This window comes from Microtus oregoni, unplaced genomic scaffold (genome assembly GCF_018167655.1).
Source record: "Microtus oregoni isolate MIOR12 unplaced genomic scaffold, Mior012 000032F_ref0000030, whole genome shotgun sequence".
Lineage (NCBI taxonomy): Eukaryota > Metazoa > Chordata > Mammalia > Rodentia > Cricetidae > Microtus > Microtus oregoni.
Genome location: NW_024543091.1, coordinates 19568323 through 19592000, shown reverse-complemented (window position 1 = coordinate 19592000; position 23678 = coordinate 19568323). Strand labels below are relative to the sequence as shown.

The window sequence follows — 23678 nt, the reverse complement described above, 5'->3', positions numbered from 1 at the left end:
TGTGTGCAGTGGTGATGGGGCGGCTACACACCCAGCAGAAAACAAGAACTTGGCCCCAATATGGAGTTTGGCATTAATTTAAAGGAACATGTTACACTTATAGTAGAATGCCAGGTTCTGAGACAGAGGCATTATGCTAATCTTTGCTCAGCATTAAGTACTGTCACCAACGAAGCAGGGTTTCATTTAATCCCCACTAAAGCTGAGTGAGGTAGCTACAGTTCCACTTTCCTGGCAGAACACTAGACGGAGCGGGGTAAATTCTGTAACATGCATCTGACCAGACTGGAAGTACCAGGATGGGAACCCGAGTGGCTTTATTCAACCCAGAAGTTGATCATCTTTACTATGGGGCTGTACAAACGCTCCGCAGCCATTCAGAAATGCCTGGGCAGTGAGGGTCTGGGTGGCTTCCTACAAAAACTCAGGAACACTGGCCAGAGACCTACAGGAGATCATTTTACTCCTAGGCTGAGCAGCTGCTCCTCAGAGGATGGAGGGACAGGGTACTGAAAAATGAAATTCGCAGACACTCACCACTCACTGCACGGGCATTCCAGTGACGCGGAAATGCCATGTCAGGTTCAGCCCATACACTGTTCCTTTGATGGCACCGTGTTCAGTGAGTCGACAGGTATGTAATACTTGGATGTTATAAGCTCCTAATTTTTAATTTTTTCTTACCTTTATTTGAAAATGCTGATTATAAGGAGGCTTCATAAATGTGTTGATCTCACACATGTGAAACCAGCTTAACAAAGCAGCACTGTGGAGAGACACGAGCTACATACAATCATACCTCTCCTGCTTCTCACCTCTACTCTTCCCTTCCGGGGAATTCAGCCTCCAAGTGGGAGAGAACAAGGCAGGTATCAGCAAGAGGTGAGGGGTGGGGTGGGGACGCACAGAATGGGGATGACTAGAGGGAAGCCCACAGAGTTATGCAGAGATAAAAAATGGGGGCGTGAATGGAGAAATCACCTATTTCAGTACATGTGCGCGTGCATGCGCACAACTCCTAATGTCTGAGGAGTCATGACAGCAGACAGCAATGACAACTGTTGCCTTGTTCCCTTCACGTTTTTCATTCAGTCCAGGACCCCAGCCCATGGGATCCCACCATCCTCATTTAGGGTGGGCCTTACCACTTCAAGTAACCTAAACAAGAAACTCTCTCACTAGCACCCCCAGGGGTCCCTTTCCTAGGAAATTCTAGGTCCTGTAAAGTTTGACAAAAATATTGGCCATCAGTGTCTGAGGGAGGAAATGCCTGCATTAGGCTTCAGGGAAGAGTCAGGATTCCAGGGTTAATGACTCAGCGGCACATATTAAATAGGCTGTCTCTAAACAGAAATAAAACAAGGCTATATATTAATCAGTTGACAAAATCGCCACCATGGGAGGCTAGACAGAACCTGACCCTGAACTTCTCCTAATGGCAGCATGGCAGTCTGCACTAAGCCAGCGTTCAGAGACTGGATCATGAAAGTTGCAGGGGGACGACCTGAGACAAGGGTGAGGAGCTGTGGGAGAGGACAATGGGGTTCACTCTGATAGATGTGTATTTTAAAGATGTCCAAATAACTGGGGGTGTGGCTCAACTGGCAATGAGCTTGCCTAGCGTGCATGAAGAACCGGGTTGGCCATCCAGAACTAAGGATCCAAGTGTAAATATATGGCAGTACACTTGGAATCTGAGCATCTGGGATCCGAGACAGAAAGATCAGAAGTTCAAGGTTATTCTTAGCCATGTAGAGTTGAGGCTATCCTGTGCTACATAAGATCTTGGAAGTCGGGGGAACACCACAGACAGAGACAACTTATTCTTTTACATAATTGATATAAGAGACTTTTTAGGAGTTCTTCCATTAATATGAACAATCAAGAGCTAAAGAGATGGCTCTGCAGTTAAGAGCACATACTGCTCTTGCATAGAAATCCAGTTTGGTTCTCAGTACCCATGTTTGGCAGTTCACAGTATCTATGACTTCAGCTGCAGGGGGTCCAACACCCTCTTCTGGCAGCCAAGGGCACTGCACTTGTGTACAAGCTTATACTCCAATATACACACATATACAATTTACTAACAATAATAAAATATTTTATTGTAAAAAGGATGATGTGGGATTCCCCTCTGTATGCTATGAATATGTTTTATTATCACTGGTTATTAAAGAAGCTGTTTTGGCAAACGGCTTAGTAGAATAAAGCCAGACAGGAAATCCGAACAGAGATAGAGAGAGTTAAGTGGTGTCAGAGAGAGACGCCATGTAGCTACAGAAGTAGGAAGATATCAGCCAGAACCTTGCCTGGTAAGCCACAGCCTCGTGGCAACACACAGATTAATAGCAATGGGTTAATTCAAGATGTAAGAGCTAGCTAGAAATATGCCTGAGTCATTGGCCCAACAGTGTTGTAATTAATATAGTTTGTGTGATTATCTGGGTCTGAGCAGCCGGGAAACAAAGCATCAACTGTGGGCTAGAGAGATGGAACCATGATTAAGAGCACTGGTTGCTCTTGCAGAGGACCTGGGTTTGGTTCTCAGTCCCCGCACGACAGCTGAAAACTGCCTATAACTCCAGTACCAAGGGATCTAGCCCCTTCTTGCCTCTGGAAATATAAGATACACACATGATCCACAAACACACATGCAGGCATAAAACGAAAATAATAAACATATCTTTAAAAAGTTACTTTAAAAGACTCAACTGAACTCTCTGGCTGTGCTCACTGACAAGGGCTGGGACGAATGGCAGTTGATAGCAAAGAGCAAACTCAGTGCTCAGATCTTGGTTTCTAAGAGGCCTTTTTAAACCAAAGAAACCGGCACTCACAGGAGAAAGAGCTGATTTCAGGGCCAGTGAGCAGTGCAAGATGAGCGTGGCACATCTGCACCACGAAGTAAAATATTGGTCCAATAATAATGGAGGCGTATCTAAATCACATAAAAACCAAGTTAAAAGGGCTCCCACAGGCTAGGTTATTAATATCTTCAATATTGGAATAATGACAGGAACAGATTATAGCTTGTGAATAAAATATGAAAACACGCATCTACATCAATAAAAATAAATGAATACATAAAAGGCGAGTTCGGTGAGAAACGGGTCTCTGTGTAGTTTCAAAATAGGTCCCTGTAAAACACTTAGCTCATTAGGACAGGAAAACCACGACTGGAGCATAGCTAAGCCTTCCTCAGTCAAGTGACATGGTAAAGAGGGGTGGAGGCTAAGTCTACAGTCTGCACCAGGTGACAGTAGGAAAAACAGCACAACATAGCCTGGGACTTCCTGCCAAGGATAGGTCTGTGATTTAGACACAGCCTGAATACTTCCCCAAGGGCTCGGATGTTGGCAGCTTGGAGTCCCTTGTGGTGGTTGTGTGGGAATCTGTCTTTATTCCATTCTTCCCCCTTCACCCCCGTGTGTGTGTGTGTGTGTGTGTGTGTGTGTGTGTGTGTGTGTGTGCATATGCAAATGGAAAGAGAGAGAGAGAGAAAGAGAAAGAGAGAGAGAGAAAGAGAGAGAGTGTCACTGAACCTGGAGCTTACCAAATTCAGCTGAACTAACTGGCCAGCAGCCCCAAAGCTGCTCCTGTCTCCTCCCCAGCACAGGGATTCTGTGAATACCTTCACGGCTGGCTTCTTACGTAGGTGCTGGGATGCGAACCCAGGTCCTCATGTTTGCATAGCAAGCACTTTACCGACTGAACCATCTTTCCAGTCTTCACTCATTTTATTAATATACTATTATAATTGTACAAAATAACTAGTTTCATTATAAAAATTTCCTACATGCATATAATGTACTTTAATAATAATTTCCTATCTCAGTTCTGCTCCTCTGTCTCTCTTCCCTCCCACTGGCCTACGTCCCCTTGTCCAATATGTGTGGGACTCTTCAAGAAGCACAGCCTTGTGGGTCACTGGGGACATTTCCCTGGGAAGAAACTGGAGTTCTCCCGGGCTCCTGCTGAGCTACCACAGGACTATAGCAGAGAGTCTCTGACTTCCTGTCTTACTGTGTAAACCCTCCCTCTCTCAAGTCCTCCTGTCCTTAGGCCATGTGTCACGCATGACACATTACAGCCACAGGGGCCCCTGCTAGCACCCTCACTGTGCTGTCAGGACTTTCAACCCCCAACGCTGAGATAACTGGGCCTCTTTTCTCTATAAACTGCTTAGCCACCACAGGTTTTTGTGGTAGGGTGGAAAATGGACTCACACAGATATATTGCCAGCATTTAATAACAAGTAAAGCTACAAACCTAGACTTATGGCTACTCTACACAGAGCCTTTCTTAAAAAAAAAAAAAGTGACACCATAAAAGCTAAGGAGAGACCCTTTTCTCAAGACTCCAGGGAGTGAGGGGATGAGGCCAAGTGCAAGCCATGATTCTCAGCTTCACCCATTGGTGCTAAAGGGCATCACTAGGGTATGTGGGACCTCAGATGGCTTGTGGGAGTTGGACACCAGTGGCTCTGATGGGCGCGCTGGGGTTACAGTCCAGGGAGTCCTTTCCCACGAGACACCTACTAACATCAAGGCAATAATTAGGTCACAACTTACAATCCAAAGGTCCAGGAAGCGCTGTCCCTGCTACACTTCAAGCTCCTTTAAAATACTTGATTGCTTCAAAAACTTCTAATGTGTTTTTAAAGAGTGTGTGTGTGCCTGACCCCATAGGAGGTCTAGCAGGCTCTTCCTTGCTGAAGCATGATTTTCTGTATGTCCGCTCCTGGTCTCCTTTTCCTACTCCTCTGGACTCTAGCCCGCTCAATCTCACTGCTGTAAGGCTACAGACAGAGGCCAGAGCTCTCCCCGAGTTCTCATCCAAGTCTACTCCCCAGCTCCCCAGGATCTCCCACAGGCATAACAAATTCATCTCAGTCAAAACCCAACTCACCACCTCTGCCCTGCCCTGACTCCCTCCAAGCCTGCTACCCTCCTGGGTTCCGAATCACAACTGCGCCAACATCTACTCATCTGCCAAGGCCAGAAATATGAGAAGCAAGACTGAGACGATCTTCTCCCAAATCCCCTAACCTTACTGACCACCCTCTGCCAACCTTAACTCTTAAACACCCCTGACTCCACCCTCTTCTACTGTCTCTTCATTGTCTCCTATTCAAATCACCAGGGTGGTTTCCAGCAGGGCTCCACAGCTCTCCTCTTATGCTGCTTCAATGCCTCCTCCACCTCTTAGCCCAATGGCTCCCAGAAATTCAATCTGTCTAGAGCTTGTTAGTCTCTGACCATTGATTGGACACCCACCGTTTTAGGGGTCCATCTAAACCCTTTACTACATGACAAGATGTACTGTCTCAGATCTTCTCCACCAATCTACTAAGAACATTTCTGTTTCCACCACCTTACAATAAAGCTCACGGCAGAGTGAAGGTGCTCCATAAATATAAATCCCCGTGATCGAATGAATAATGGATGCAATGAATCGGTTAGATGAAAGGGTGCCAAAGCGACTTAATATTAAAACACGGACTCCAATCTCCAGGTTCACTCGGGTTTGAAACACATAGTGTATAACACTGGCAAAATCCTGACAAAGGTACTCAAGTTTGCACGGCCTAATTAGTACTTCAAATTCAAAATGCTCGAGGTTACCACACAGGAGAAGAAGGGGAGCTCACACTTGCTCAATGTCCGGCAGGCAGAGATCAAAGGCAAGGCTGATTCGATTCACAGTGTGCATGGTGTGGTCCTCAGGCATGCTCACAGCAAACTGAGAAATAAGAGGGAGGCAGTGCTACTCACACCCCCAGATACACACAGGAGAAGGGGAGTGTAGGCTGTCAGCTCTTCCACATGGCACTTGGGTAAACCATGAGTAATGAAGACCAAGACGGAGACGAAATACAAAGAGGGACCATGCATAAAAAAGTTCCTTGGCATGTGGCGTCAAAGAACCGTTACAAACCTTGTGTGTGTGTGTGTGTTTATATTTCTAATATTTTCTGTAAAACAGACATCCCTTGGGTTTTGATAACATGCTGAGAACCCCACCCCATGTCACCCCATCTATTTAAGGGATTATGGGGAAGTCAAAGGAGATAAGAGTGGAGAAGGAAAATGCAAAGGCAACAGAATTAAGTCCATTTTAGCTGGAAACCATCACTATGATGGACCCCATAATCTCATTAAAAGGAGGGCTGGTGCGGGGTGGGCTGCATCATCCTTTGGAGCCTGAGTTGAAAGTCCTGACGTGCGAGTGACAAATAAAAAGCCACCATGACATCGGTGACCTCACGCCCACACTGATGCCTATTAAGCGTTAAGAGAGATGCCTTCCCTGGAGGAAAGAGAACAGTGAAGAGAAATCCAAGGGCATCTGAAGGGCGGGAGAAAGCCCTGCAAGCACTAAACAGAAGCAGCAGCCTAGGGACCCAGCATCAAGGGCAAGAAAATGACCGGCACGTGTAGAGCTAGGAGTAGCTGAAGCCTGAGAAAACCACAGCCAGGAGACGGCTTTAAATGCTGAGTCTCTCAACTGTGGGCTCCTGAAAGATCAAAACCAAGTTACTACTTCCTTACTTTAAGAGGGAGAACCAGGGCACAGTGCAAATCTGAACAAAGCAAAACCAACTCCAAGAGTATAAATAATTCAGTGGCCAACGTCTGAGACTCGCTATCTTCTGTGTGCCTCCAAAGGGTCACTTCCCCGGCTCTGCCCTCAGCAGACACAGCTTATCTTACAAGCTTGGGTGGGCGCCACTCCATTGATGTTGCTGTTCTTGGTGGCCATCCCATGGTACTGGCATCTCCCAAATGCTGGGATCTTCTGCTCCAATTAGGCTATACCTTCATTAATGGCCTTTTCTGGTCTCTCAGACTGCTAGGGCTCAGCTTCTCTACATAACCCCATTCATACCTTCAAAACCAATACCACCTTGGGTAACCGAACAAGCTCAGATGCCCATGCGAGGTACAACCCAGTTTCTGTGTGTTGACTCTCAGGAAACAACTTAGCAGAAGCTTTCACCTCAGCGATGCTGGTGTCTTCTTAATCACACTATTTTCATCAATTATACCAGTAAAACAAGGGTTCCACTTTAGTGGTTCTGGTCTCTTGTGAGTCACAGCTGATTCTTCAGCTCCAGATGCCCAGACAACACAGATTCGTCACACAAAAGGCCTGGTAGAGCCTTAGTTTCCCCCTGAAACTTCATAGGAAGGCCCCTATCGTCTGCACTACTACTCTGAACATTAAAAAATTGACCTATGTATTTTAGGTATGAGTGCTCTGTCAGCATGTATGGCTGACAGAAAAGAGCATCAGAGTGTAAGCTGCCATGTGGTTGCTGGGGTTTGAACTCAGGACCTCAGAAGAACAGCCAAGTGCTCTTAACCACTGAGCCATCCCTCCAACCCTATCAGCCTCATCTCAACATTCTTATCTTCAAAGCTCAGACAGAACATCCCACTGAGCTCTCAATAATCAATAGATCCTTCTAACACAAAATTCCAAAGTCCTTCCACTATGCCCCCCTAGACAGGGTCAGGTTGGTTACAGCAGCACCCCACTCCTGGTTCCATCTTTGTCTTACTGCTGCTTTACCTTTGTCAGAGTGGCTACACTTCAACCTGCTAGTGGCCAGGGTCAGGCAGGAGCCTGGGGGAATTTCGTTTCCCCGGAAAACCTCTCTGTTGCTGCTGTTAAAGGCAGCTTTTACTAAATCTGTATTGTTCTAATAACACTCAAGATTCAAAGGCTAGGGTGAAAACCTGTGAGCTCAGAGTGAGTACAGCAACTGGCTAACTTCCTCTCTTTACTGGTGTCCTGTCTCCCCTCCCCTCATTGCTCCAATAAAAACCTCATGCTATGCTCCTCTCTGCTACTTCCTGTCAACTTCCTGTTCACCCCACCTCTCCGTGCTCAAGTTAATTTCATTTAATTAACACAAATACAAGACATCTTTACATATTAAACAAAAACAAATGTAACACATCTTTACCTAGTTAAACGAATATCCTACAACATCTTAGTTAGGATTACTACAGCTGCAAGGAAACACCATGACCAAAAGCAAGTTGAGAAGCAAAAGATTTATTGGACTTACCACTTCCACGTTACTGATCATCATCAAAGGAAGCCAGGACCGGAACTCAAACAGGGAGACAGGAGCTGCTGCAGAGGCCATGGAGAGGTGCTACTTATTGGCTTTCTCCGGCCTGCTTTATTATAGAACCCAGGACCACAAGCCCAGGAAAAGCAACAACAATGGGCTGGGCCTTCCCCCAGCAATCACTAATTAAGAAAATGCCCTACAGGCGTGTCTACAGTATGACCTATGGAGACATTTTCTCAGCTGAGGCTCTGTACTCTCACAAGACTTTAGCTTGTGTCAAGCCGACCTAACTCCATCCAGCAAAAGAAAAAGGATGAAATGATGATGGATGTGTGGCCCTGGGGACAATGCCATCACATCAAAGATGAAGAGCACTATCTTACGACAGGAGTCTGATGGTTAATATGGATGTCACCAAGACAGAATCTACAGTCCCCTAGGTGACAAACCTTTGGCTGTTTGTCTGTGATGGAGTTTCTAGACTGTGCTAACTAGGGTGGGAAGAGCTACCAAAATCTGGGCAGTACCACTGCATGCGCTAGGATTTTAGACTGAATAGAAGGGCGAAGGTGAGTTGAGCAGCACCCCTTCTGAGCTCTGACTGTGGGAGCAAGGAGACCAGCTGTCCTCATACTCCTGCTGCCATGCCTGCCCAACACAGTAGGCTGCACCCACAAACCAGGAGCCCAAATCAACCCTTCTCTTCAAGTTGTTTTCAGCAGATCCGTGGCTGCTCTTCTCAGGTGTTTGTGACAGCAAAGAGAAAGGCAACGGCAAGAGGGAAGGTAGCATAGCTCTGTTCTTACATACAAGGAAAAAGCATGGAAAAGTCCACCCTTGCCAAAATCTACAAACCTGCTAACTGTTGCGGTTGGGACCTGAACCCAAGATCTTCTATTCAAGATCCATTTCTGGCAACTTATTTCTGAGTGTTTCTATCCAGAACCTCCTCTAAGAAGAAGGTGGTGGTGGCGGCAGCAGCTGAGGGGAAGGAAGAGAGAGGTGGGGATTGGGGAGGGGAGGGGGAGAGCGCAGATCAATCGCACTAATCATTCACAGCGGAATGCGGTGTTCAGGACATTTACCAGCAAGACTGGAGAGCAAGGCGCATCACTGGCTTTCCACCCAGTTAGTACAAACACTGCTTTAAGGGACATTGGGGGATAGCATTTTGGCTGACCATCTTGTTTGAAAGATAGTCACTCCACACTGTCTTTTAGGTCTTATTCCTCTGTCATTGCACATGGAAACACCTACCTGTGGCAGTTTTATCTCTAAAGAGGCATTTCATGAGGCCAGAAATCTGGCAAGCACCAGACTGGCTCATGAATGCTCTGAGAAACTACAGACCTAAATTTACCGCATATCCATCTAACTCCTTGTTGCTTGGCTTAGATTCCAACAAGGAGATGGGCAGATCTGATTTGGAACCCAGCATGGGAAGAAGGGCAAAGTATGGCCATCCATTGCAAGCAAGATCTGTTTGTGTAAGAGGCACGGTGTCTGAGCCCACAGATCAGAACTTGCTATAGCAGAAGCAAAAGAAACTGACAAGGTTCTGGGAGGATAAGATGGCTATGGGATGCTGACTGAAAAATAATTCCTCCGAGTCTTGGATGGATTCTGGGAACACCTATCTCCAGCTCTACTTCCCGAGAGCCAACCCTGTGTCCAACACAGGAAATATTAACAAGAAACTAGAAGCTTGCGGCTTCTACTAGATTATTAAATTTGTAAAACATTAGGTATAAAATACTTAGCCACAAAGGATAAAGAAACAAACTCAATTTATTTAATTACATTTTTGAGTATTACTGTTTAGGCTAGGATAATTCACATAAACTATACTATCACTCAAGTTTTATAAACCTAAATCTACAGTATAATTTGTCTCATTCATAAACATGAGATAACTTGACCTACTTTCTAATACGCTCCACTCCTCCTTGTCTGCATTAATCTGTAGTGACATTTTAAAAGGCGCTCTAATAATTTCCATTATACGAAGATGTACTTTTCATTTACATCACCTTTGGATTCTCCTCCCACAAACAAAATTCTATCTTCGCAACAGAAAAGCTACAAATACAGTAAGAATCAAGACACAGAAGGCAGCTGTTCCAGAGAGCTCGCCTTTGAGTGGTGCTCAGAGAGCTCGATTTCTAGACAGGAGAGGAGAAGAAAGACAGAAAGGATGAGAGACTAAAACTCCAAGTCTACACAACATGGAAGAGTGGGTTTAAATGGTCTCTGCGTGCCATCTGTACAAAGTTACACAACATAGCTTTGAGAAACAAATTTCCTAGCCCATAATATAATGAGCTACATGTTTCCTAATAGTTCTCAGCCTCGGATAATAAAAGCAGAAAAGAAATCTCATTTGTGCTTCCACAGGATGCTTCCGGACACAGCCTCCAAGCCACTGGCGGCCTCCTGAGCCTGGGCTCCAGGCCCCAAATGAAGACCTCTTTGACATGCCCCTCCCTACAACCTTTCAGCAGGCACCGCTTACGTTTAAGAATTTTCGAGGCTCCCGATAGCCTAGAGCAGAGGTTGGTGAAGTGTGGCATATATACTAAGAACTGTTTTTACTTATGCTAGGCAAGCACTCTACCATGGACATACCTCCAGTCCCTAGGTGCTACATTTTCTAACAGTGATGGGCAAAAATAAACACCTTCAAGAATACTTCACAGTGCATACAAATTACAGCAAACTCAAATTTCAGGGCCCACAAATCAAGTTTATTTAGAACATGGCCACACCCATTTATGAGCTGTCTGTTGTTGTTTTCAGTGTTCCGGCAGCAGGACTGAGTGATGGCAACCCAGACAGTAACCTAAAATATTTACAGTCTAGTCCTTTCTGAGAACAGGTCACTATCTCCTGGCCAGAAGCACAGAATCCTGTCCACACAGGACATTGATCTAGCCAACCTTCTAAAAGCCTGACTTGCTCTTAGTTAAGGACGGAGCGACCGTACCACTGAAATGCTCTTTTCCATCACTCGCCCCAGTGTTCCCCTTGCTCCACAACTGTGCAGTCTTGTAGTCTGCTGACAGCCTAGAAGGAACACACACAGTTAACTACCATGAGGTTACAAGAGGAAAAAGAAAAAGAATCGGGAGTGCCCAAGGCTGTGGCCACAGACTCTCTGAAACAATACAAGGTAGAAGCAACCCAGATGTCCACCCACAGGCCAGACAAGCCAGAACAGATCTACAGGATGGAGGACGGAGGAGCTGCAGGGAGTGGGGGATGAGCTCCACATGGACCTGTGGGATAAGAACCAGGACAAAGGGAAAGAAAAAAACAAAGGGAAGAAACATGTATGCTGTATGTTGGTGTCTCTCTAGGAAAGGCACTACAGATGGGTGAGCATACTCAGATTTGCATATGTACGAATGTCAAGTGCTACCCATGGGATCCTGTGGGATAAGGGGAAACAGGAGAAGGTGGGTGGGACAAAGGCTACACCTCCTGCTACTGCTTATGGGTTCCCAAATTCACATGAAAAAAAACTAACCCCCAAGGGGTATTTAAGATTGGAAACTGGGGAAGGCATTCTGTCACAATGCCTTGGGACTGGTACCATTGCAGAAGAGTAACTCAAGAAACTCCTTTACTTCTTCTGATACAACTCTGTCAACTGGGCAAGCTCCAGGATAGTGATTGATTCAGTCTCCAAAAACAAAGTGGATGGCATCTGAGGAACAACACCTGAAGTTGTCCTCTGGCCTCCAAAGGCACCCACAGACACAAACACGCAAAATATACAGACACGCATACACACAAAACAAAACAAAGCAAAATAAAATAGATATTGCTTTTAACCTTTCTTTCTTTCTTTCTTCCTTCCTTTCTTTCTTTTCTCAGCTCTTCATTTCCCGCCCCTGTGTTTCTGCCTTCTGCCTTTGAAGCACCCGCCCCCTACCACCAAATAAAGCTTAAGAGAAAAAAGAAAAGAACAAAAATCTCATCATGGAAGCTCTGTGTGACATAGTGAGCCACGCAGTAAACCCTTGTGTCCATGTATCTTGCAAGTGTTCATTGCCAAGAGTCATAAGTAACAATAGGAATTGCCAAGAATGGAAAGTAAAATCAAACCAATTTTTCAAGTATACTTCCAATGAAGACCATTGTGTGTGGTCTTAAAATATATACAGTCTCATCATAACTGGGAGGCGGAGCACAGAAGAATGGATGTGGGCGGGCTAGTGCAGCTGTGTAAAAACCTTACACACTGAATCTCCATGTTTTATGAAACCAGAGTCTCTAATTCTGTACCCCGAAAAGATCCACAGCAATCAATGTGCCTTGTTTCTCCACCTGTGCCCTCTAAACACTTAAAGGAACAGAGCCCTTCCTTGGAGACAGAGCCGATGCAGGACTAGTCAGGAAATGGGATTGCAACATCAGTCACTGTCACAGCAGAATCTGCAGACAGATGCAAACCGTGCAAGAGTCATCTCAAAGAAAGTGAGCATCAACTTGGATCAGTTCCCACTGGCTAAGTTATGAGACCGCTTGAGCAGCAACAAAAATATTAAATCGAGACGCACTGACTATATTTAGATGAAAGTTTCAGCGTTATCAATGTGTGTGTGTGTGTGTGTGTGTGTGTGAGAGAGAGAGAGAGAGAGAGAGAGAGAGACACGGAGAGCAATACCTACAGGTATGTAGTGTATAAGTGAGTCTGTGCACACCTGTGTGTGAGAGAACTTACATGTGTGCACTATAGGAAGGTCAAGGGAGAATGCCAGGCAACCTACTTCATCCCTCTGCACCTTAGTCCCTTGAAGCAGGGCCTCTGATCGATCCTTTCCCTTCTCTGTTTTTCAGTTAGTCCAGCTGGACAGCAAGCTCAGTGGTCCTCCTGTGTCTTATGAGCCCCGCCCCCCCCCCCCCCCCACATAGGTGTTATAGGCAAGCAGGGCCATGCTTTTTGCTGGGTGCTGGGTGCTGGGGATTCTCAGTGCAGAGAAAGCACTCTTACCTACTGAGCCATCTTCTCAGCCCTCCTAAGCAATTCTGAAATGTGTATTTGTCTAGAAGGGATAGTTGCTCAGTTACTGAATTTACCTCACCCCCCCAATTAAAGCCTGAGGTTACCACACTGAAATCTTGCTGCTGATGGAGTATGCCCTTGCCTGACCAGGCTTAAAGAGCCCACCTCAGGACTTCGTTCCAGGTGAAACTTGCAGCCATGAACCACAAAAGTTCCTTTCTTCTGGAAACCTAGTCCACTCTGCTTCCTCTCTCTGCTCACTGTCACTCACAGACCCCACTGCTCTGCAGTGTTTTGTGAACATCAGGAAAAAGGAACAAGACTCACATCATCCCACCCTCTGAGGCCACTTTCCTATGTCTGTCCATGAGTTTGCTTCCTCTGAACCGGCCTTCAGGGAAGAGACGCCATGCGGAGAACAGTCCTCGCTCTAGCTTTAAGTGCGGAGCCCATGAGCCTGCTGCCAGCTGTCCACAGGAATAGGACAGTAAATGAGCTGAGAGTCCTGCACAGCCTCAGCACTGAGAGCCAGACATCATTCATCAGGGAGACTGAATCATCCCTCATCTCCCTGAGGTAAATAAACTAAAGAAAATATGGTGTGCTGTACCCAGTGGTAAAAAAGACTTTAAAACCATCTATCTCCTTCTTTTAATAAGTGCAGTTTAGAATCCGTTCCAGGTAACTAGGAACCTAGAAGCCCTTGAGGCTGGGTGCAAAGCAGCATGTTGGTGACGGGGGCTGGAAAGACTGAACAGAAACAACCGCTGACAAAGCACTTTCGCCAAGTTCCTGAAGGGCGGGTGGGTCCTCCTCCTCTCAGCTCAAATCATCGCAAGAACAGAGTGGAAATGAATGTTCCCCAAGTCCAGGCTGGAGCAGGATTCTGTAAGATGGGCTCCGGGACAAGCCTGCGAAGCGGGGTGGAGCAAACTCTTATGGCAGGTAGGAGAGAAGTCTGCTGCGGAAAGCGTGGAAAATTCATCACCGACAGGGAAGGTGTTTCCAGCCTGTGGAGCCACAGCGCACGGCCATGCCCAGGTGGCCCCAGAATCTGAGAAACAATTCAGTCCAAGGTTCACATCTGTGTGTGTAAATGGACACAGCACCTCTTTTGCAGGATGGCTGTGAGGATTTCAGGGGATAACAGGCTTCCAGGACCTTGATGTCTAACACGTCAGGTCCCCCAGTAAACTGTGGTGAATTTTAAATATCAGGTGCCTGCTTCCTCCACACAACAGACCCTGAACTGTGATCCAGTGAGGGGAGGAGTTTTTCCCAAACACCAGTGCTTGCTCCTTGGTGTGCCGAGACAACCCTCTTAGACTCAGGGTCAGGGGAGTGAGATCAGAACAAAGTGGCTTTTTCAGAGGGGAGATTGGGGGATAGAGCCTAGGAAACTTTAGACTGCATTCAAGACTGCTAGTACAGTGTAAAAGCTCTCTACTTAGCCACGCTGCACTGAAGGGCAAAGGCATCAGGCTACCACCATGCTCTGATGAGGACAGTATTTACTTAATTGTGTTAAATGTTGCTTACTGGTTTTTAACATTAAGAATTAAGAGCTGAATCATACAAGCTAGCTCAACTGAAATTAAAGAACAGAAGAGAAAGGTAAGGGGATCCGGGTCAGCGGCAGAGGGCTTGCTAAGCATACGTAAGACACTAGAGTCAATCACTAGCCCAATAAAAACGCAACAAATAAAACCTGTCAAGCTACAATACATACATATATCTCCAATCCTAAGAATGTAAAATTAAGATATAACTACCTAAAATGGAAGATTTCATAGGGGTGGGTTGGTGTAAACAAAGAAATCGCACAGAAGGGACAGCAATCAGAGGAGACAGGGAGGTCCTGAAACATGAATCAGCCAAGAGAGGAAGGAGCTGATAAGGGATTGATTGCAAGACACCCAGAAATAGCCGTTAAAAACTGATGAAGTGAGGGGCTGGGGAGATGCTTGCTGTGTGACTAGCAGCACTCAAGTTTCATGCCCAGAACGCATGTGACAAAGTCAGGTGTGGTAGCCCATCGTTGTAATCCCAGTGCTGGGGAGAAGGCAACAGGCAGATGTCTGGGGCCAGGCCACCTAGCTAGATCACTGAGCCCCGAAACAGTGGGAGATCTGGTCTCACAAAAGTGAGGTGGGTAACACTCGAGGAACAAAACCTGTAGCTGACCTCTGCCTTCACATGCACACAGACGCACCTGCACCCACCCACATGCCGTCTTCAGACAGACAGACAGATCAGACAGACACTAATAATGTGAAAAGAGATACAACATATTATATACACACATGAGAACCACCAAACACACCAAAAATATTCACCAAAAAGCAGCAGGACCACACAGGCTCCCGCCGCTGGTACTACAGGCCTCTGTGACCATGTCCAGCTAAGACACTAAGCTAAACTACTTCATCAGCCTTTCTGAAATGATTCCTGTTTTTAGTTACTTATATGGAATAATTTGACAAACAATTTACAGTGAAATGTTTTTTAATTTATTGTTTTTAATCAGCACGTAAATGGCACACATTTCATGAAATGTATTATTTTTAAATATATATTCATGGTTACATTGAGGTAATTAACATGCATCACCTCATGTGCTTTTATATGTGGTGATAACACAAATTCTTTTATCAGTCTCAGAAGGTCATCATTAGCGATGCTATCATACTGTATAAGAGATCTTGTGAATTCGCTCCTCCTAACTACAGCTTCCCAGCCCCCAGAAGCTGCCAGTCATCGCTCTACACTTTAAGCTCAACATTTATAGATCCCGTGTCAAAATAACATGTAGTCTTTTTCTTTCTGTGCCTGGATTATTTCATTTCATGCAACATTCTCTAGATTTACTCAAGTTGCTGAAAGACAGAATTACCTTCTTGAAAGGGAGGACAAGCATGTCACCGTGTACCTATAAATCATTTTCTTAACCTATTCATTATGTGATAACATATACATTTTGTATTTTGGCTCTAAAGAATAACACTGCCTGGTCAGCAAAATGGTTCAGTGGGCAAAGGCACTTTCGATAAAAACCTAATAACCTGCGTTCAAAACCCAGAACCCACAGTAAAGAACTGGCTCCCGAAAGCTCTCCTCTAACTTGGCCTTGTGCGCCGTAGCATGCACAGGGGCCGAAGGCAGTTCTCTCCTTCTCCTGTTGTGACGTGGACTGTCTTACTGCTCCGGCCTTGCTACATGCTCCAGACCAGCTAGGCAGGGAGCTTCTGGGAGATTCTCCCGTCTCCACCTCCCTTTTCTCTTTAGGCGTGCAGGGGTTACAGGCGTGCACTGCTACACCCAGCTCTTCAGGTAGGTTCTGGGGCCTGAACACGGGCTGTCAGTTTTGCAAGGACAAGTGCCTGTACTCTCTAGGACATCTTGCCAGCCCTCGTCAGGCTTTGTTGCTCCTCTGCTGTCTTTTGGTCTGATGTGACCTCCTTTGTCTATTACTGCTATTTTTAGTTTTGCTTTGGGATTCATGTCCCAAACCCCATTGCTCAGAACAATGTCTCAGAGCCTCTTTCACTGTTTTCATCTTGTAATTTCACAGACTCAGATCTTCAAGCCTTCAATACCAATTCTGAAACGCTGGGGTTTGAACCCAGGATTTCAAAATACTTACAAGAACTCTACCCACTAATCTATACCCCTAGTATACATTTTTGATTAACCTTTGATGTGACAAGAGGTAAAGGCATTGTGTCATATTTCTGTATTGTGTATTGATATCCACTAGTTCTAAGATCAATTATTAGAGGTGCTGGAGAGATGGCTCAGATGTTAAGAGGACCCAGGTTCAATTTCCAGCACCCACATGGAAGCTCACAACTGGCTGTAACTCCAGTTCCAGAGGATCTGACACCCTCATAGCTATATTTCAAAAAAAAAAAAAAAATTTTTTTTTTTTTTTTTTTTTTTGGTTTTTCGAGACAGGGTTTCTCTGTGGTTTTGGAGCCTGTCCTGGAACTAGCTCTGTAGACCAGGCTGGTCTCGAACTCACAGAGATCCGCCTGCCTCTGCCTCCCAAGTGCTGGGATTAAAGGCGTGCGCCACCACCACCCAGCTTTTAAAAAAATTTTTTTTAAAAAAACCAACTATCAGAGAGACTGCCCCTTTCCTACTGTGTGCTTTTGGCACAACTATCTAAATCAATTGACCACAAATGCATCAATTTCTGGGCTTTCTATTCTGTTCACTGTTCTATCTGTTATTAAGTCATTACCATATTCTTGGTTCAACATAGGTCTGTAGTTAAGTCAGGAAGTGGAAGCCTTCAAGTATATTCTTTTAGCAAGATTGCTTTGGCTGTATGAGGTCTATTGTGATTCAATTTTTATGTTTCCCATTAAAATGTTTATTTAATTTGTGTGTGTGCTCACATGCACGTGTGTAAGTGCATGTGCACACATGCCTGTACTAGTGCTCAGAGGTCAGAAGAGAGTGTCAGTTCCACAGAAGCAAGAGTGACAGGCAGTTGTAAGCCTCCTGACATGGGTACTTGGGTCGTCTGGAAAGGCAGTAAGTGCTCCGAACAGCTGAGCTACTTCTCCAGCCCAATGCTTCACCCCATGTTTAAGACATCTGTATGCAACAATTGGACTTGGCTGTTTTAAGGCCTCCTATGGGGCCACTGTTTACATCATGGCAATGGAATTTTTCTCAGCTTCTGTCAACATATTCAGATATTGATGCTATTGTAGGTGACCTTAAAGTATGTTTATTTTAACTGTATTACATCACTGTTCAGTTCTGCAAATATACTAGTTGTTTTTACAGTTTTGGAAAGCTAACTCTCAGGATCAATTTGAATTTTCAAATTTTACAGCTAAAGAGACACATGATCTCTTGTATCGGTGTGTGTGTGTGTGTGTGTGTGTGTGTGTGTGTGTGTGTGTACATGTTCATGTTCCTGTGTCTGCACATGAGTGTGAAGGCTGGCAGGACACTGAGCTCCAGGGTCCATCTGTCTCTGCCTCCCTAGTGCACCTGGGGTGCTGGGGACCCAAGCTCGGGTCCTCATGAGCTACCTCTCCAGCCCTGAATTCTTAGTACCAGGTTCATGTTCCAAAGTGAATTATGCAAATGCAAGCAAAATCACTGAAAATGGCCACTGATTCCATAAAATCCAACCAATTGTTAGAAAAGGCTAAAATTTTAGGTTCTTGTTGTGGGAGGTCCTCCCACTCCTCCAGCCTATAGCTGCTGAGACACCAGCCCATTGGGGCGTGATCTCTCTCCCTTTAAAAAAGCCACTTCCTTCTCCTCTCTTTACTTCCTGCTCCACTGGCGACTAGACTCCCTTCCTGGTTGCGTAGAGGGCTGTTGCCTGGGACAGTGATCTGTAAGTTTTTTCCCCTTTAAATAAATACCACCCTATTAATCATAATTCCACACTGGTGTGGCATTGTTTGTGACTTACACCTTCAGGTTCTCCCTTAGAAATTTTTAACTTCAAAAGAAAAACATGGGCAGACATAATTAACCACAAGTTCAAGAAAAGGGTGCATCTTGTTACATTGTGGGTTAATCTAATTTAGACTGTTGTGTGTATGGATCTGTGTACTTGTGAGGATACACACATGCCATAGTGTGTGTTGAGTTCAGAGGGCAACGTACAGAGACAACAGACTATTTTCTCCTTTCACCAAATGGGTCCTGAGGCTTAGATTTTGGGCATCAGTCTTGAGGGCAAGAGCCTTTTCCCAATGAGTCATCTCAATGGGATGTCAATCAATCTAAAAGCAGTTGCTGCTTCTGTGTGAAAGCATGTACTAGGAAACGGCGGCAGGGCAAAGTGCGGAAACCTTGGTCTAGCGAGGAGCGTCAGTCACTCGGTGGCCTGTGGAGGGCAAGCAATGGAATGGTGGACAAAGTCACCAGGAAAAGCAACTCAAAGAATTAAGCAGATGGAGCACACTGGGAAGATGAAAGTGCATAACTGATTTCATCTTTAATGAAGGAAAGTTATCATGGGAACAGCTTATCGTTGCTGATGTCATAGCCTTTAAGGGGCTGGTATAGAACACCAAGTATCTACATTGGTCCTACTTTGAATTTTACAGATTGAATATCCTCCACTAAACAGCGATGGGAACTGGAAATTTCCCAGACAGTCCAAAATAATGTCTTTTTGTTTCTTTTGAATTTAAGATAGCGCTTTAAATATTTTCTTATAAGCTTATAATGAACAGAGATAACAACAGATTGCAATGACACGCAAATCCAGAATACATCATGAGCCATTAAATAGAAAACTAGACTAGTCATTTCTCATTCCCACCCCATCCATCAGCATCTCCCTCCCCACATACATGCACATGTACTTGTGTGCTTACACAGGACCCTTTGAAACCCCACACTGCTTTCTGTGGTGTGGCCATCTCCAGTTCTTAACCATCCATCCCTACAAGCTCTCACCCAGAACGTCCTGCTCTTCTGAAAAAATTCTGAACATGATTGATTGGTTTCGTTGTTCATTCATTAAATTTTATTCCAATCTGGAGTCCAGAGAGCCCTTAAAGCACGTTTCCTTTCCCTGGTTCATGTCAAAATAAAAGCCCCACCTAGGATATATACTTTCCAATTACTACACATTTAAGACAAGTGCTCCCACTATTGTTTGATATAGCCTTTTTCACCCCTAAAAAGGGCAGTGACTATGTATTCTTGGAGTAGAGCCTGAGAGTTGAAGCATAACCAACAGGCAGTAAGCCAAGAGTTGGGGTAACGTGGCAGAAAACTGCCAGGTAAGTCTGTCAAATTTCATTGAGTTTCTCTGAAAATTGTACTGATAGCAGAAAAATAAGCCAGAACTCACAGGAGGAGGAAGAACAAAGGACTGAGCCACCATGCCCTAAATGACAGGGACAACACAGCATCTCAGTACTCTCACTCTCTGAAGTAAGGGAACGGTGCCTGTCCCTCATGTGACTTCCTTGTCTATTAGCAATCCCTGCCATGACTTTCTCCATCTCTCACACACACACACCACCACCACCAACAACAACAACCCACCCACAGTCCAAGAAGTCAACAGAAACATAGCATGTGTTCTCTACAGCCCACAGCACAGAATGCCACCAAACATACTCCTTTCACATCCGCTGTCTCAGTGAAGCTCCTCCCCATCCTGAGGAACTCAGACCACACTGCTGAGTGTTCATTACTCTTAGCTATGCCCTTGACCTACACCCAGCCTTGAGTTCCTCAAACTAGGGGTAACTGGTTTCCTAGAGGCCAGGTGTCGGGCTTACCATTGTGAAGATCTTGGTAACCACTCCCCCCACCATATGCTCCTGAAATATGTATTCATACAGCCGTCCAGAGCTGCCCCACCACATTGGGGAGGGAGCTGCTGTGGCCGTTCATCAGACTAGCAGCAACACTGTCACCGTTTCGATCTGCACTGACTACAGTGCAGCCCACAGATAATTCCACGTTTCTAAAAGCGAGCCATTTCTATCTAGGCTCCCAACAGAACATCTCTTCGCTTTGACTTGACATCGAAGGTCTCTTAGTTCACTCACGTGTGCCGAAGGGCATTTTCTGAATGTAGACAATGTCAACATAGGTTACACCTTGTTTCCTGAATAAGATAAAGGACACAGCTCTGGGGGCATACCAATACTCTAGGCCCTACCAATGTCAGCCCTCTGTCCCACACTTCTGAGTCTTCCACTGAAGGTCACGGGATTGTAGAGAAGGGGTTAGAAAAGGCTGTGAAAAAGTCAGTCATTTTTATAAAGCTAAATATGTATTCGCTAAAGACAGGCAAGGCTTCATGATATAGTCCTGGTTGGCTAGGAACTCTCTATGTAGACCAGGTTGGCCTTGAACTCACAGAGATCTGGTTGGCTCAAGGGCTATGATTAAAGGTGTGCAACACCACTCCTTGTCCCTACTCTTTCAGTATCAAAATAATCATTCTTTTGTAAGATGGTATTAGCAGAGGATAGTATTATTCTGTGAAAACCTTTTACCATGAAAATTTCCAGACACAAAGTAGGACTACATATAAACACACACAGGAATCCCACAACCCACTGAGCTTCAACAATCATCAACTTTGCTCACATTCACTGAAAAGATATTGAAAATTCATCCTAACATGGTTTTGCTATTGCTCCATATCTGAAAGCCCATAAACAATTAGCCTGGGCTATCCTACAAACTTCACAGATGGAGACAGAGAACGGTCAGAGAATAAATGACCTGGCCCAAGGCCATCAACCAATTAGAACCAGAACTGGACAAGGTGGGTGGCCCATGACACTACTTAAGGGCTGTCGGACTATATTTACCTTGTCAGACTAAACTCAGCAAACCAGAATCTGCAGGTGTGTCCCTACATCCCCTTGCAGATTTTCCAAGTGGACAGATACCACTTGGGATCTGTCCCATGCACAGCCAAAGAAAAACCCATTACCTGTAATTCATGTTTACTTCCTCCCATCCCACATCCATCTTTACAACCCGAAGTCCCCAGGACTTCATTACAAAGACGACGGAGTTTCTAGATTAGTTCCTTACTCAGTGCTTATAATCTTCACCCTCTAAAAGTGTTTACAAAGCAAACCATGGGGATGAATGTGGATTCATGAAGACCTGGTCAGGAAATACCCAGCTCCACATCCCTTTTCATATACCCAACCTTCAGGGGAGGAAGCCAAACAGCAAGCAGGCCCCAGGACCAGGAATTCTGCACATCTGCTGCAACATACAGGGGAGGTGACAGGTGACAGGCTTTGGAGGACATCAACACATGTCCCTGTCCCCAAGACTTGGTAAATGAGAATGGTTTTCTTTAAACAGTCTTTCTTGCATCCAGTTTTAAAAGACTTACCTAAATTCTCAGTTTATGCAGTATCGGTTTCGCTGAGAAGATCCTGAGTGTGAGAAGCTTCTAGCAGCAATATCTAGAAAAAATAGGAGAAGCCATTAGACACAAATACTGATTCAGACACGAGGCTGTGAGTAAAAAGTCTAAACATTTGGTCATTTTCCCCACACTAAGAATGAAAGGAAGTAACTCCGAAAGCAATGAGTCTCCCTCACACTACATGTGCTGGGAATTTGCTAGACCAACAGGGAATTGAGGTCCCAGGACAGTTACGCAAGGACCAAAATTACATTACTGCTGGCAAAGAGGCAGAACACTTCCCCTCCTCTGCGTTAGGAAGGCTTTAATGGATTTGAAATTAAACAAAAAACCAAATAAATGTGTGCTTCTTCCTGCACCATGTCTAAACCAATTTCAGACCCCGTGCCCCCCCCCCAACTCGCCCTCCCCCGTGAGCATACAGAATCCTTCTTGTCTTGTCCACCTCTTTCTTTCTTAGTTCCTGGGACTCATTTATCAAGCAGATCCTCCTTGTTTCATCTTTCTGTCATGTCCACTCTGAGCCCCAGCCCCCCAAGAGCTCACCATCTGACACCTCACTCAGTAGAAACCCAACAAGAGGCAGAAAAACACCATCAAGTACAGATTTACCAAAACAGTCTGGTCACAGTGAATCAACAAGGCAAGGGGAGAAGTGCAGTGTTCATAAAAGACAGGAACATGTCATCAAGTCCAGGTAGGAATGAAAAGTGGATTAAGAAATTATGGGGATTTATTAAGTGGGGGTAGGGATTCTACAAGACTTCTCAACTTACAAAAACATGATCTAAAATGGAATGGAATGATTACTAGAGGAGTATGTGTCTGAATATTTTATAATATTAGGATAACAAAGGTCTTTTGAAACATGAGAGCAAAATCTGAAAGTATAAAAGACTAAGATATTTGTTGTCTTAGGGTTTCTATTGCTGTGACCACAGCAACTCTTATAAAAGAAAACATTTCATTGTGGTGGCTTGCTTAAAATTCAGAGGTTTAGTCCATTATCATTCTGGCAGGAAGCATGGAAGTGTGTAGGCAGACATGGTGCTGGAAAAGGAGATGAGAGTTTTTATCTCTTCACTAAGTCAACAGGAAGTGGTCTGAAAAACAGGGTAGCATCCTGAGCATATATGAGACCACAGAGCCCACCACCACAGTGACAACACATCCTCCAACAAGGCCACACCTCCCATTAAGGTCACTCCCCTTGGGGTTAATTTTCTTTCACAACCAAATTTGGCTTGCTACATCAACAACAAGAAAACACTAAAGTAGCTTCTAGGCAGGTAGGAATGCTTGCTGTTCTTGTAGAAGATCAGAGTTAGGATCCCAGCACCCGCATGGGGCAGGTACAACCAACCACCTGTAACTCTAGCTTCAGGGGGATCAAACACCCTCTTTTAGTGGTACCCACATGCTCATGCATGTGTATGTGTGCATATGCACACTCGTGCACGCACACACACACACAGAGATTAATAGATGAATTACAAAAATAAGACAAAACTTTCACTGGTCCTTTTGTCAAAAAAAATTAATTACACACTAGACAAAAAAGTTGCTGTTCATAATTTACAAACCAATTTAAGGAAATTAATAGTCCCCTTAAGACAGATAAAGCAAGTAGTTTTCCTTAAGATGAAGAAATATGATAGCAGTTCGTCGGAAAGGGAATATACTAA

General features: G+C 45.0%; 1 protein-coding gene across 3 annotated transcripts in view; it reads right to left on the bottom strand.

Moving 5' to 3' along the window:
- The window catches only part of Tln2 (talin 2), a 418592-nt gene that overhangs the window by 222287 nt on the left and 172627 nt on the right, over nt 1-23678 (bottom strand). For all 3 annotated transcript variants that reach the window (XM_041679349.1, XM_041679351.1, XM_041679350.1), the window contains one exon: nt 21958-22030. The gene's annotated coding sequence lies outside the window, so the exon portion shown is untranslated. The remainder of the gene's footprint in view (nt 1-21957; nt 22031-23678) is intronic.